The following is a 13,793-nucleotide window of genomic DNA, read 5'->3' as shown; positions in this document are numbered from 1 at the left end:
GAGCAGGACGGGGCGAAAGGCAGAAGAGGAAAGAGGAGAAAAGATGCTTTATCTCCACAATCGCAAAAGGGATAAACTGACATCATGAGTAGTTGCACAGCAGCGTTTCTTTTGTGGGGCTGGTAATTTGTGACAGTGAACATCACTGAAAATATCTTAATTAATGTTTATTTTGATGGCTGTGTAGGTTTGGGGTGACGTGTCCCTGCGTCTGGAACGGGGAAGGGGGCAGGGTGCCGGGAAAAAAAAAGCAGATTTTTTTTGACTTGCTGCCCAGAACCACAAAAATGTCTTTTAAAGACTCCCTCCCTCGCCCCAACAGGCTCATCAGGAGCGGAGAAGAGATGATGGAAAGAAGAGAGATAGAAAGATAGGAATTCAGAGGAAGGGGGTGAGGGGCAAAGACATGGGAAGGAGACCGACAAACACACACAGAGCAATTTGCATGCTTTATGAGCCTTTGATTTCAGTGTATTTACAACCTCAATGCTAACACCCTGGTGGGAAGTTCTGGAGATTACTGTATTTACCCTCTATTTCGCTTTACATCTTTATCAAGCAATCTGTCTGTCTCGCCTCCAGCCAGTCATTTAACGAGCTGCATCTACAGCAGGTACCAGCCCGGTTCAGAGCAGCCCCTTCCCTGCCAGCCTCCGGCAGCAGTTCCCATAGCCGGCACCCCACCGGCGCTGCCGCTCTGCGAGCCGAGGGGTGCCCCCGCCGCCCCCCCGGGCGCTCGGCTCCCCTCTTGCCACGGCGCTCCCCGATCCAGCCTTGCAACGCTGCTGGGAGCTGCTGGGGTGCCATGGGGTGCTGCATCTGCCCCGCCAGCCGCCACGCCGGGCCCGGGAATAGCGGAGATTTTCCTGGGGTGCTGCTGGAAACGCAAAGATAGGCTTAGGAAACAGCAGAGCTGTTGATGTCTGTCTTTTTTTTTTTTCCTGGAGGGATCTCATCTCTTTGTTACTGTCACTCTTTTTCCCCAGCCTCAAAGATGGGCGACAGCATTTCTGGGATCAGGCCGGGAGGTTTCTGGTTCAGCGATGGGTTTATCCAGCACAGGGGAAGGGAAGCCCGAGCCCAGCGCATTCTGTTCCTAAATGGGAGAGACGCTGAGGGTGCGGGAGCTCCTGCCCTGCGAGCATCCCATTTTTCTCCCATATCTTCCCCATTTTCATCCTCTTTGAGCCATTTTCTTCCTGTGTTTCCACTGAAAGCACTGAGTTCCCCGCTTTAATCAAGCGTGCCCCAGAAATGGGATGGCCGGCAGATGACCAGGGGATACAGCAGGCAGAAAGGCTCAGCCAAGCGCTTTGTGTTCCTTTGGCATCTGAAATACTGCATCCAGCCCCAGAGCGGCTTCTAGAAACCCTGGGGTGGGAAACGTCTTTTCTACCAAGTGCCTTCCTGCTGGGCGAGACATTTTTCAGCAGGAGTTTCAAGCCCTGGGTGAATCTGTCATCTCGCCGGAGAGCCCCCATCATCCAGACACAACTGTTTGCTACGCAAAGAGCAATTTGGCTCGCGCTGGGTTTTGCAGCACCATCCTTCCAAAAATCATGCCGTGACCCCAATTAGCACTCCGGAGAAGCAGATAATGAGTGCTTCTTCTAATGCCCTTTTCAGCATGTTTGCGTAGTATGAATCTTATGATCTGCCTGCGCCTGTCAAGGTGCACCCGTAACCCATCCCTTATTCTCTGACCCTCTGAGCATGTCGAGTTGCGATCAAGGGAAGCTTTTCTGAAGGATTTTGGCTTCTTTTCACTCTTGGATTTCCCCTAGATAATTGTGATTTTAAAAAAAAATTTATTTTTAATTTTTTTTTTGTCTCGGATTTAGACACCCACACACCCACAAGAAAAAAGGACCAGCCAAGAGCAGAGCGAGGGCAGTCCTGCACCCGACAGCGCTTTCTCCCTGCCTGGCAGGGTGTTTTCTACGAGGGCTCTGCTGTTTGAACCGCAGGAGCTGGCTCCAGTTGGCTGCGAACCCCCCCAGTATCATCTCCACTCCATAATTGGGCAAGGGCTGCTCTTCCTATCAGATCTTCAGTGCAAGCACTAACTTGTGTCTACAAGTCTTCAGTGAATAATAAGGAATATTCAAGGAAAATCTGGTACTTTTTCTCATCTCCTTTCTGCCAGGAAACTCATTTTTTGGGCTACCTGTGGGAAGCGAAGGCAGCCGAGGCACAGGCAGCTCGCAAGCACAGGCAGTGCTTGCATGACTATTCATGGGCAACCTTCAGAGTATTTGCCTCAACGCGAAGCCGATTTGGAGGAAAAATAGGAAAGCTGCAGCCCTGCGAAAGGCAGCGCGGGGGGAGCGGCGCGACAAGCCTTTGCCGACAACATCTCGCCGTAACTCTCTGCTGCTGCTAAGACTCATCTCGGCGCTACGGGAAGCTTCTCTGCTGGCTCCTTCAGCTCATCTATACTGCTTTCCCCCCCCCCCCCCCGACATTATTTAAATCTTGTTCCTTAATAACTCTACAACTAAAAGCAATTAAGGAGTTCAGTGAGCAGCATCAATTTCAGCAGTGCCTTTAAAGCATGTCCAGCCCAGATAAGCCCTGCCTGGAAGGCAGCGGGAGGGCAGGGGGAGCTCGGGTGGGTGCCTGGCTGTGCGAAGCCCCACACCACGGGGGGTGTGGGGGTCTCTGCTGCCACCAGCCTGAGCCCTCCCACCCTCCCAGGTGCCCCCAAGCCTTTTGCTGAGAGGGAGGATGGCTGGCGGAGGGCACGGCCCCGGCACCCTGCCCGCACACCCCTGCGCCAGAAGGTGCTGCTCCTATAAATGATGTTTAAACCAAAATAAAGAGAGAGAGAGATGGTGGGGTTTTTTTTCCAGTGAAGCAGCAGATCAAAACCAACTGTATCTGCGAGGCAGACAATAATTGCTGGCAATAACCTACCCACAGCCGCTGCCAGGGAAGCAATGCTAAGCATGACACGGGGGGCCGAAGGGGTCCTTGGGGAGGCTGGCTCAGACACGCGAGGCACAGACACAGAGAGGGGTTCAGCCGTCAAACAGACCATTAACTTCACAGGCAGGGGAGCCCACCTAAAAGCCAGGTTGTCCAAAATCCAAACCTGCAGAAAGGGTGAAGCGGCGCAGACCTTGGGGTCCAGGGCAGCGGGCAGGGAGCCGTCTCTGCCGCCCAGGAGGGTGGGCAGGGTGGGGGGGGCTGGACGGGTCCCCTTCCCCGTCCCCCCCCCATCAAAGGGGTAAGCCTTTGTACCACCGTGGGCAGCTGACATGGGCACGGCTGGATGCCCGAGTGCCCTCACCGGCACACAGAAAGCCCTTTCAGCCAAAACTATTTTACATTCTCCCTGACAATGGGCTTCTGCTTCCATCTCAGCAGTAATAAACACCCAGGCAGGAGAGGTAACCTCTTCCCACAGCATTTTAATGAAGAAAACACCCACTGAGATGTAAACGGCAGCCGCAGCTTGCTGCCTGATGATCTTCCCTCCACATTGCCTCGTGAGGGATGCGGCTAACCGCCCTGCTGCAGCCGCACGCAGCACCCCGGCGGCGGGGCTGCCGGCTGCAACAGGCGCCGACGACACAGAGGGGTCACTGCAAAGCCCGTGTCATGGGTCTTACGCCCGCGGCCGACCCCGGAGAGCAAGGCATCCCCAAAACAGGGCGCTGCCATGCGTGGAGGGGGCTGGCCAGGAGGGGAGCAGGCGGCAGCGCCCACGAAGAGGGGAGGAAATCTGCATAAATTAGCAGGAGGCAACACTCATCTTCTAATCACCCGCTGCACACGCCGCTCCGCAAAGCTAACAACAAAGCGGGGTGGTTTTAGTCCATAAGCGTGCTTAAACAAAATAGAGATACCGGGTTTTTAGTGTCAACACATCCTTAATTACCAGGGAGCAGGTACTTGATCCGGATAAGCCGATGCCAGCTTTCTAGTAACAGGGCTTTGTGCACCCCAGGCAGGACCAGCCCCGCAGCGCGGTGCCAAGCGCCCCGGGGCCAGATCCTGCCCGCCCCCTGGTACCGGCAGCCTTCCCTTGGCCCGGCTTCTTCAGACGATGCCGGTCCAGGCTGCTCTCCTTCTGCAGCCTGGTCCCCGCCGCCCTGGCATTGCTCCTGCCTGCCTCCATGCAGTGCCGAGGTGCCGGCTGCTGCAAGTAAGATGGGATGGGGACGGAAGAGGGCTCAAGACTCCTCTTCCCTACTTCTTGCTTGCTTTCGTACAACCTTTGTTTCCATCCGTGGAACATCTTTGCTCTGAAATACACTTTTCTGAAACTCTCGTATCTCTTTGCTGGTATTTTTTTTTCTCTGTTCCTTTTACAGCACACAGGTTGTAACAGTTATCGCAGAGAACACTGTGAAAAAGCATAACCCTTTCACGGCCCAAGTGAAGGCTTGCTCTTTACACACGAGGTGGTACGTTCCCTGGGTTAAACTTGATGCACATGATTTTCTACAGTAAAATCAAAGACCTCAGAGTTGTTATTGTGCTCAGTACTTGTAACAAAGGGAGAAGAACCTCCTAGGGGTTGGACTTGATGGTCCTTGTGGGTCCCTTCCGACACAGGACATGCTATGATTCTGTGGTTCTATGATAAGCAACCTTTGCTGACAGGCAAACGCGATGAACTTTGCTTCCCCTGTGGCTCCGGCCCCCGGCCCCCGGGGACCCCATCCTCTGAGCTGGAGACCTGCTCAATATTCACAAGGATCCATGACATCGCTCAGGCGTGCGACGTGCAGCTGCGGCACATGCTGGCGACTTGCTGTGCGTGGTGTATGGTTATTTGTGCTGCGCTGCCTGTGCTTTGATGGACTGTAAACAGGCGATGGGGAAGGTGTCTGCCGCTAACGTAACCTCACCAGTCCCTGGGAACCGCCGGCATTTCCCGGCAGCTCCTGCGGCCTCGGCAGACCCCAGCACAGCTCACCCCGCTGCCCCTCCTTGGGGGTAAATCTGACTCTTCTCCCAAACCAGCCAGCAGCTCCGATGCCATCTTTGAGTATTGTCCTCAAAAGAATTAAATAAGAATGGGAATGATTTATTGAAATGTTCCAATTTGCACTGAAAACACAAAGGATTTTTCCTCCCAGAAATGTGGTTTGCAGCTGGAGATTTTTTTAACTGAAGGAAAAAAAAAAAGTATTAAATGTCTGCAAACAAAAGACAATTTGGGGGGAAAAAAAAACCCCAATGTGAAAGCCCAAATATCTGTTGGAAAACCATTGCTGGGAGGTTTGGAAAGCCCTTCTAACAACAAGCACCACGAAGACAAAGGCTGCCAAACACTTGGGTTAGCGCAGGCACATTCGCTTCTGGCAGAGGGGCTGGGGGAGCGCCAGCCTGCCCGTGCCCCTTCCCCAGGGTCCCCAGCACCCATGGTGGGCTCACCCCAAACATGGAGCTGTTGCAGCCAGGACACCCGGGTCCCTTCGGTGCTGTCCCCACATCACTCAAGCCAGCTAACTGCAGTCACCCCACTGCCAGTGCAAACAAGAAGAAAAGCTAAATTGACCTAAAAATGCACATATTCGGCACAAGTCCGACCCACTCTCGGCTCTTCTGCACAGGCGAGGAGGGGAAGCAAAGCACTGTGAGCAAGTCAAGTCCTCCCTGGAGAAACCGGACTCGGGTTGCAGCATCACCAGGGCTGGCACTGTCTCCCTTCTTCGCATCTTCCTCTGCATTTTGCTGTTCTTTTAGGGAAGAGCCGGGCAGTCAGAGCGCTTTCCCGGGCACAGCCAGGGAGCGTGGCCCCGAGGCTCCCCGCAGCGGGGAGATGTGGCTCCCGTGGAGGAGCCCAGACGGGTGAGGCTCGCTCCTGTCAAAACATTTCAGAATAATAGTCATAAAGTACAGCCAGATCAAAACAAGTTAAAACAGAGCCGCCAAGGTCTGGTCACCTCATAAACCACAGATAAAGCCAGAAAGGCCTCGCTAAAGCAGGTTTGATCTTCCTCCCTTCCTGTATCTCTTTCATAAACATCTCTGGGAGCCGCAGAAGAAGAGTCTTATTGATGGAGTCCGAAAACTAACATCCTATGGATGCTGGGAAGCGCAGCTCACTATCCCACGCTTAATCCTCCCTGTCCACGGCAGCGCCAACCTCAGCAAATTCTGCCAGCTCTGCAGAACCGCTGGCCATCTCGCCCCAGGGACTTCTCTGTTTACTTTAAGCCAATTCCTGTCAAGCCCCTCACTTATGAGAGAATAACTGAAAAAAACAAAAGAGGCCCTTGGGCCACCCCCTTCCTCCCAGCTGTCCGGCCTCGGTGGGGTGTTGGCCGAAGGAGCGGGTACCGTTGACAGCAGGGGAAGCATCTCAAGAGCTTTTGTCAAGCTCTTCCAAAGCCCCTTCCTCCTTCCTCCACCTTCTGCTATCCTTGCGCTGCTGTTCCTGGAAGCTCTTAAAGCAGCAGCATCCCTCCTGGCCTGCCCAGCTCCTCTTTGGCCAGGCTGAAGCTGTACAGCAGAGCCTGGAGCAGCACAGCACCCATCCTCTGGATTTCCAGGCCAGTTGGCTCATGCACCGTTCAGGACAGAGACCTGCAAAATTCCCAGCTTTAGATGCTCCGGGAGGAAAGCGTGGCGAACACCCAGTCCTGGGAGGGATGGAGTCGTCCCCGAGCGGCTCTGCCCCATGCATGGTGGCCCCTGCATGAGCCTGGCCGCCCCGCGGCAGCTCGCTGGGGCCGGGACAAGTCTGGCTGTGCCCGGCCATGCTGTAACGTGAGTGCAATTAGAGTAATTGAGCTCAGCTCTTGGAAGGTGTTTTGAGCAGAGAAGTTGCTGTGCAATGGTTGGGTTTTCTAGAAGCTTTCTCCAAGGTCACTCAGCGGAGGCTGGTGAGGAAAGAGCTGCCTGGGTTAAACGAGGTGGTCTTGCAGATTAATCTCTGGCTAAAGGTAGGAGGCAAAGATTTGGAATGACCAGCCCGTTTCTGCAGTGGCGAGGACTTTGAGCAAGGTCCCACAGGAATCTGGCCAGGGACCTCTGCTGGTCCCCTCCCAGAAATGATCTGGGAGAGGGGAGAGCGCAGCGAAGCTGAGAGCTCCTGCGTGGCACCAAATTATTCAGGCAGCCAAATCTAATGCTGACACTGAAGAATTGCAGAGAAATGTAATGATCATGCAGAACAGGGCAATAAAATGGCAGATGAACTTCACTATTCATAATTGCAGAGTAATGAACATGAAAAACATTACCCACACTGTATATGCATGGCGACGGGCTCTGTATCAGCAATTACTGGTCTTTAAAGAGATCTTGGAGATTTTGCAGAGAGCTCTTTGAAGACATCTTTTCAACAATAAGTGAGAGTCAAAAAAGGCAAGTGGAATATTAAGAACTCCAAGAGTCAGAAGAGAGAACAAAAGAGAAAATGGCATTTTTCCTTCATCTGGAGCTGGGGAGCTCCTGCAGCTCGGCTCCAACTGACCCACGCCACGAAAAGAAGAGGCGGTGAAGAAAAGGATCCCAACGCTGATCAAAGGTTTGGGATAACACCTGTACGGAGAGAGTTAAAATGGACCAGGACCCCACAGCCTGGAAAGGAGGATGAAGAGACAAATAACTGAAAATTATAAAGGTTTCAAGAGAGTGAATGGGAAAAGGGACAGGGCAATCCTTAGACACCAGCTTTAATGCAAAGGAGTAGAAATACTTTTCCCACAAAGTGGCTCCATCGAACTGTGGGACTGGTCACCAGAGGAGACTCCGCACCACCCTGATGGCTCCCGGGGCCAGCTCAGCAGCCCGAGAATGGGCAGCAAGCAAAAAATAGGGTCAGCTCCGGATCAGTCCTGCTGGGGCTCGGGCCGTGCTGGTGCTTGCGCCGAGCAACGAACACGGCCCAACAGTTTGCCCGGCTCTCGCAAGCAGCGGCTGTTCCCTCCCCTGGCAAGAGCCTTTGATGTGCCGTGTCTGTTTGACCATCGCAATCAAACAACACGCCGAGGTCCGTGGGACAAGAAAGTCCTGTCCCACAAGACCTGCACGGCTTTCCGTGAAAGATGGAGAGCTTACGGATGAGGAAAAGAAAAGCGAAGAGGATCAAGCTGGGCACCGTGTTTGAGTCCTTCACCTGGAACTTCTGGGAAATTTACAGAGCTTTCTGGGGATCCACGTCAACAGTATCTGGAGGTTTTTTCTAGAGCTAGGAATTTGGGGAGGAGAGTGTTCCCTTTAAATCTGTCATCTATATCCTTTCTTCCAATGCCCCACTGTTTTCTAGGAATTTTCCAGATCTTCTTAGGAAATCCTCAGTCTAAAACCTTTTTATATTTTTCACAGGACTTTCTATGACTTGCGTCTAGAACATTTGCAGCAATATTCAAGGGCTTCATAAGACTTCCCCTACCTGGAACATTTCAGGGAATGCCCTAGAGCTTCAATGACCTTCCTCCATCTAGAAACTTCCCAGGGGTTTAAGAATTTTCCCCAGAGATGTTTTCTGGTATTTCCTTATCTACAACCTGTGTAGGAGCATCCCAATGCATTTCAAGAATCTCAGAAGGGCTCTCAAGAAATTCCTCAGTCTAGAATCTTTTTATTAAATTCTCCAAATGCTTTTCAGAAACTTCCCCAGGAAAAAACTCAGTCTGGGACTTGTGTCAGACTTTTCCACTGCTTTCTAGAAATTCCTCAGACAAGGACCTTTCCAGAATTTTTCCCGGTGATTTCTAATCATGTTCTCTGTGCTTTCCAGGACTTTTTCGCCTGCACTTCAGGAACAGCCCCAGTGCCCCCAGGAATTTTCCAAATGCTTTTTAGGCATGTACCCCTGCTTTGTGGGAGTTTTCCCAAGCCCTCTGATTTCTGCAGCACATCCACTGGGGTACCAACCCCCCTGGACAGCCCAAAGTCAGCACGGAGGAAGGGAAGTCTCCCTTTGTTCTCTCACCCCCTTGAACCATCGCGATGCCCGGATGGAGCGTAAAGGTGCAGCACCCCAGGGCCCGGCTGCGGCGGAGCAGACTCGCTCCGTGGACATCGGTGCAGCCCCACCAGCTTGTGCCAGCTCTGCACGTCGCATGTGTCGGTGGCACATGGCGGGGTGAAACCCACAAGCCCAGCAGAGCTGGGGAGGGAGCAAGGGAAGCATCTCTGCCACATCCACAACCTGCCCTTGCAAATTGGATTCGTCCCTTGTCTGCCCCGAGCAGGGCTAGGGGGCAGGTCGGTGCTCTTCTGGGACCCCCTCCGCAAGTCCCCAGGGGCCGTGCCGTGGCGAGCAGCCCAGCCTGAGCTCCCCATTGGGTCTGAGGAGGCCGATCTGTCACTGTCACTCTGGGAACCGTATTCTGGGATGCGAGCCACACTTCCGCTCCTTCCCTCATTCATCACGGCCAATTAGCGGGGCACACATGGTCTGCAGGCACCGGGGTGCTGCGGCAGCCAGCGATGTCACGGGCACATGTGGCCAGATGTGAGGAGAGAAGGAAAAAGCAAAGTTGTGAGCAAGGCAAGACAAACTGAGGTGCTAAGCACCCAGCTTACTGCAGAACGTCTCCCAGCCAGACTCGCCACTCCCAATGCTCTCAGCGGGCCCACGCTGGTCAGCCCCCGTTGAGGTCCCCAGGGGTGCTCAGGGCTCTTTGTAAGCCCCTCCTGAGAGCCTGGGAGCTGGACACCAGGTTGCTGGTTCAACAAGTTCAGTAACCGCCGAGCCGAGTATCCCCTTGCTTTGCAGCTCTGCACTGGGGGCTGCAGAGCAAGCATCTCCCAGGGACTCCTCAGGGAGCTGGGGGAGGCACCCAAGGGTCCTGACACCCCACCCTGGTGTGGGGTGACCCACAGAGAGGAGGAGCAGGGTGTGCAGGAGCAGGCAGCTCACCCCCTGCATGGACTCCTGGGCACCCACCACCCACCCCTGCCCAAGGGCTTTGGTGCAAACAGGTGGCTCACGGGGCAGAAAGCACCAGCTCCCCCTTTTACAGGAACAGAGAAGTGATGGAGAAAACTGGTCGCTGCACCCCCAGTGCCAGATCTGGGGAGCCCCCATGGGCATGGGCAGGGTCCTGCCACCGTCCCCCCGCCATCTCCACCCCCCCTGGCCGCTGACTCACGCCGGGCGGGATGGGCGCGCCTCTTCTGCAAATATTTTCTGAAATGAAATAGCCAAGGCCGTATTTACTCTGTTTATCTTTCTGACATTATTTATTTCCTATCTGTCGATTAGAGGCTGGGGGACTGTCAGCACCGGGGCTTGGCCGAGCACGTCGCTGGTGCCATGTTGACTTTGGCAGAGGGAAGGGGAGCCTGGGCCAACCTGCGCGGGGTGGGATGCAAAGCGCCGCCATGCTGTGCAGCGCCGTGTGGTGAGGAAGAGGAGGTGAGGAAGAAGCAGGCAGAGCTGCGGCATCAAGGAGAGGGAGCGCTGGCTCTGGGTCCCCTGGGAGGGGGCTGCCAGGAGAGCATGAGCAAGGGGCAAGAGGGGGTCCCACAGCCCCATTTTGCAGGCTTTGGGGCTGTGATGCCCCCAGCGAGCGCAGGCAGGAGCGAGGGCTGGGGCAGCAGAAAGCACCTCTCCTCCCGCCCTGGGGCTAATTCTGCAGCCAAGTGGTTCACAGCGATCCCCAGAGGGCAGCGGGGCCAGGGGTGGTTGGGGGCAAACGTGGTGCTTCCTCTAGGTGAAGCAGCCCCAGCGCCCACCTTTCTCCTCCTCCTCCTCTCCCGCCATTGGACCTGCAGTCTGGGCTTTCTGCTGACAATAACGCCCTGAGTGCAGAACAGCCCAAAGTACCCCAAAAGCAGCACTGGCTCTCTGACCCCAAGAAGAGCCACCGTCCAGCGCCTGGGCATTTTGCACGAGCTGCCAGCTCGTGCAGGGACACGGGTGAGGGGTGACACCTGCAGCTGGGGACGGGCCAGCTCAGGCAGAGGGGTGCTGCACCCACGGGCCTGACCTGGAGGCACCCACTTGTGCAAGAGAGAGCTTAGAGAGGAACTGGAGGATTTGGATCCTGTTTCTTGCTTAATTCCCCTGATATCTGATCCCTGGGGAGGAAGAGAGGATTCCTCTGCCCCTGTCAGAGCGGACTCAAGACTGGTGACTGAGCAGTGCTGGAGCATCTGCGTGACCAGCTCTGAGCCTTTCCCAGAGCCCTGATGCTGCAGAGGATGCCTCGGGCTGTGGGTGCAGGATTAGGGTGGGCTCCCAGGGTGGTGCGCGGCCCCGATGCCACCTGGGTGAGCGGCGACAGAGGGGACAGTTGCCGGTGGCCACCGAACCCTGCTGCTGCAAGGAAGCACCTGTCCATTTAGTTTAACAAAGCTGAAATCACGTTGCTGTTTAACTTAAGCTAAGGCCATTTTCTCTCCAAATCCTCCCTAATCCCTCACAGATATTAATTGCACCCAGGCCTCAGGAATGGCAGCTCTTCCCAACATCCCATGTCGAGTGCCTTCCCCAAGGCCCCATTTGCACCAACAGCCCTTGGGCTAAATAAGCCCCCAGCCTAATGTGCTGACTTAAATTAGATTCGGACCCTTCATCCCTTCTCCACCACTTTCTTCTCATTTCCCTAAATATGTATCACAAAGAAAACATAAGGGATTTGGAGAGACAGAGTTGGCTGCCTTCTCCAGCTCGCTTGGACCACGGGATATGGGCTTCGCCGGGGGGTTCCTCTCCCAGGACCAGCCGCTGCCACCTGCAGAAGAGTGTGTGAGAGAGGGTGGATGCAGTTCTGGTGTCACCATCGTCACACCAGTGGCTCGGATGGGCTTTTTGGTCCTTGCTGCAGGGCGGGGGATGCTGCAGCCGAGACACAGAGATCAGTTAAGCTGTTGTCAGAGTCCTGGGGGCTCTGCAGGGCTGTAACTCCCTGAGCAGCCTCACCTGGGGCTCCCCACATCTGCCTGTGGCTCCATTTAAGCTCTGGCTGGAGCTCACAGCCCCTTCTTTGCCTTGGTGCAGGCATGTCCATCTCTGGCTCTGCCTCTGTGATGGAGCTTAGCCATGCAGTGCAGGTAACTTGTTGCTGGGGTGGGACCATGGATGCCTGTTGTGGCTTGGCTGCAGACCTGGCTTTGCTCCTGGGGGCTCTGGGGCGGTGATGCAGCTGTGCCCCCAGCCCCAGCAGTGTGCAGGGGCCAGGCAGGCTGTCCTGCCTCTCCCACCCTGAGCAAAGGTGTCCTTGGAGGCAGGTAGGAAGGAGGTGGGCTGTGCACAACCCACTGTGGTGATGCTCTGCAGGGGTGGCTCCGGGGGGCCTGAGCGGTAAGATCAGCCGGGGGTTTTGTGCTGACCTTTTAGCTGAATACCACTTTAATGAAACTGCAGTTTCAAGGGAAAGGCAGGAGCGCTTGCTCAGCCTCTCCACAAACAGCTCGCTCCCCACGGGCTCAGCAGACGGGAGAGCATCCCGTGCAGGCAGCTCTCTGGGCAGGGAAGGTCTCTCCTGGCCAGTGCACGGCTCCTGTGACAGGGAGAGCAGAACTGCCCTCAGCACCTGCACCCAAGGGTGCTGGAAGCGCTTCGTGGCACAAGTGACAGCCAGCTGCTACCACCACCGTGCATGGGATGGGAGATTGGGGCTGTCATCGCTCCTACACCGTACACACAGATATGCAGCCTGTTTCCCTGGCGGGTGGGATGCTGGGGGCGTGCAAAGGTACACATGGTGTGAGCTGAGCAGAAGTTGTTATTGCAGAGCCACTTCCCAGAGCAAACACAAAGACCCCGGGCAGTGCCCTTTGCCCGCAGCCAGTGACCTGTGGGCAGCACATTGTGGCAGCCCCGGTTTTACAGAGAGCTCCGGGCTGCAGATCCTTCCTTGGGCAATGATTTATGGTCAACTCTGCCTCAATCAGGCAGAGACCATCTGCCTGACTGCCCGCGGCGCCTGGCCCCACCTTGCCACCCTGCTGGGACTGGGCTGGGGTGAGGGGCTGCCTCCGGGCAGGCTGGAAAGCATGAATCAAATCTTCAGAAATGACCTTAGAGAAACCCACGAGGGGTGGGGGGGAGCCACAGGGCCCCCCTGCCATGCAGGTGGTCAGACACATGGTCCTGCAGGAGGGCTGGGAGTGGGGCAGGGACTGCCCGGCCCTTTTGCAGCCCTGGGGGTTGGCAGGGTTTCGGGGTGCCCTCAAGGAGGAGGGAGCAGTACGGAGGCACAGCCCTACCCTGTGCTCCCCACAACACCCTCCCGGGGCATTGCCAAGAGGCTAACCTTGCTCACCTTTGCTCTCCCCTCCCTCCTGCTGGCAAGGGCTTCAGTTTAGCAGGGGTTTAGTTACGTATTTTTCTTTTTTTTTCTCTTAATCTGTTAGTGTTTATGCTGCTCTCTGCCCCAGTCAGGAAGGGCAGGGCAGAGGCAACCCCCAGCAGGTGAGGCTGGGGGGGTGCAGGGCTCCCCTTGGGCCCATCCTCCCTCCCCTGGCACCCAGGTTTGGCGTGCAACACCCTCACCAGGCAGAAATTGCCGACTGGTTGGGAACAAGTAGTTAACCAGTGCTGGTTCCCTCTTAACTAGGTTTTACCATCCCCTGGTCGGTTTTGACCAGGTTTGGGGAGGGAAGGATCTGCTGCCAGCCTGCCCATGCCACTGCTGTGCCTGTGCCCCGTCCCCTGGCTGAGGGTGGCAGCTGGGGGGAAGCTTACCCCTGCCCACCCAGGGGCTGGGGTCCAGGCAGCTGCCAGGGTTTGCTTGAGGAAGAAGGCCTTTCTCCGTAAGCTCCCATGGGTGCACCCAGCCTTCCCCCTCCTCGCATCGCCCCCGCAGCCTACCCAACCCCTCATTGCTCATTAACCAACTCTTGTACCAAAGAATAATGAGTCGTAAATCACA

This window comes from Phalacrocorax aristotelis, chromosome 11 (genome assembly GCF_949628215.1).
Source record: "Phalacrocorax aristotelis chromosome 11, bGulAri2.1, whole genome shotgun sequence".
Lineage (NCBI taxonomy): Eukaryota > Metazoa > Chordata > Aves > Suliformes > Phalacrocoracidae > Phalacrocorax > Phalacrocorax aristotelis.
This window is presented reverse-complemented; position numbering follows the sequence as displayed.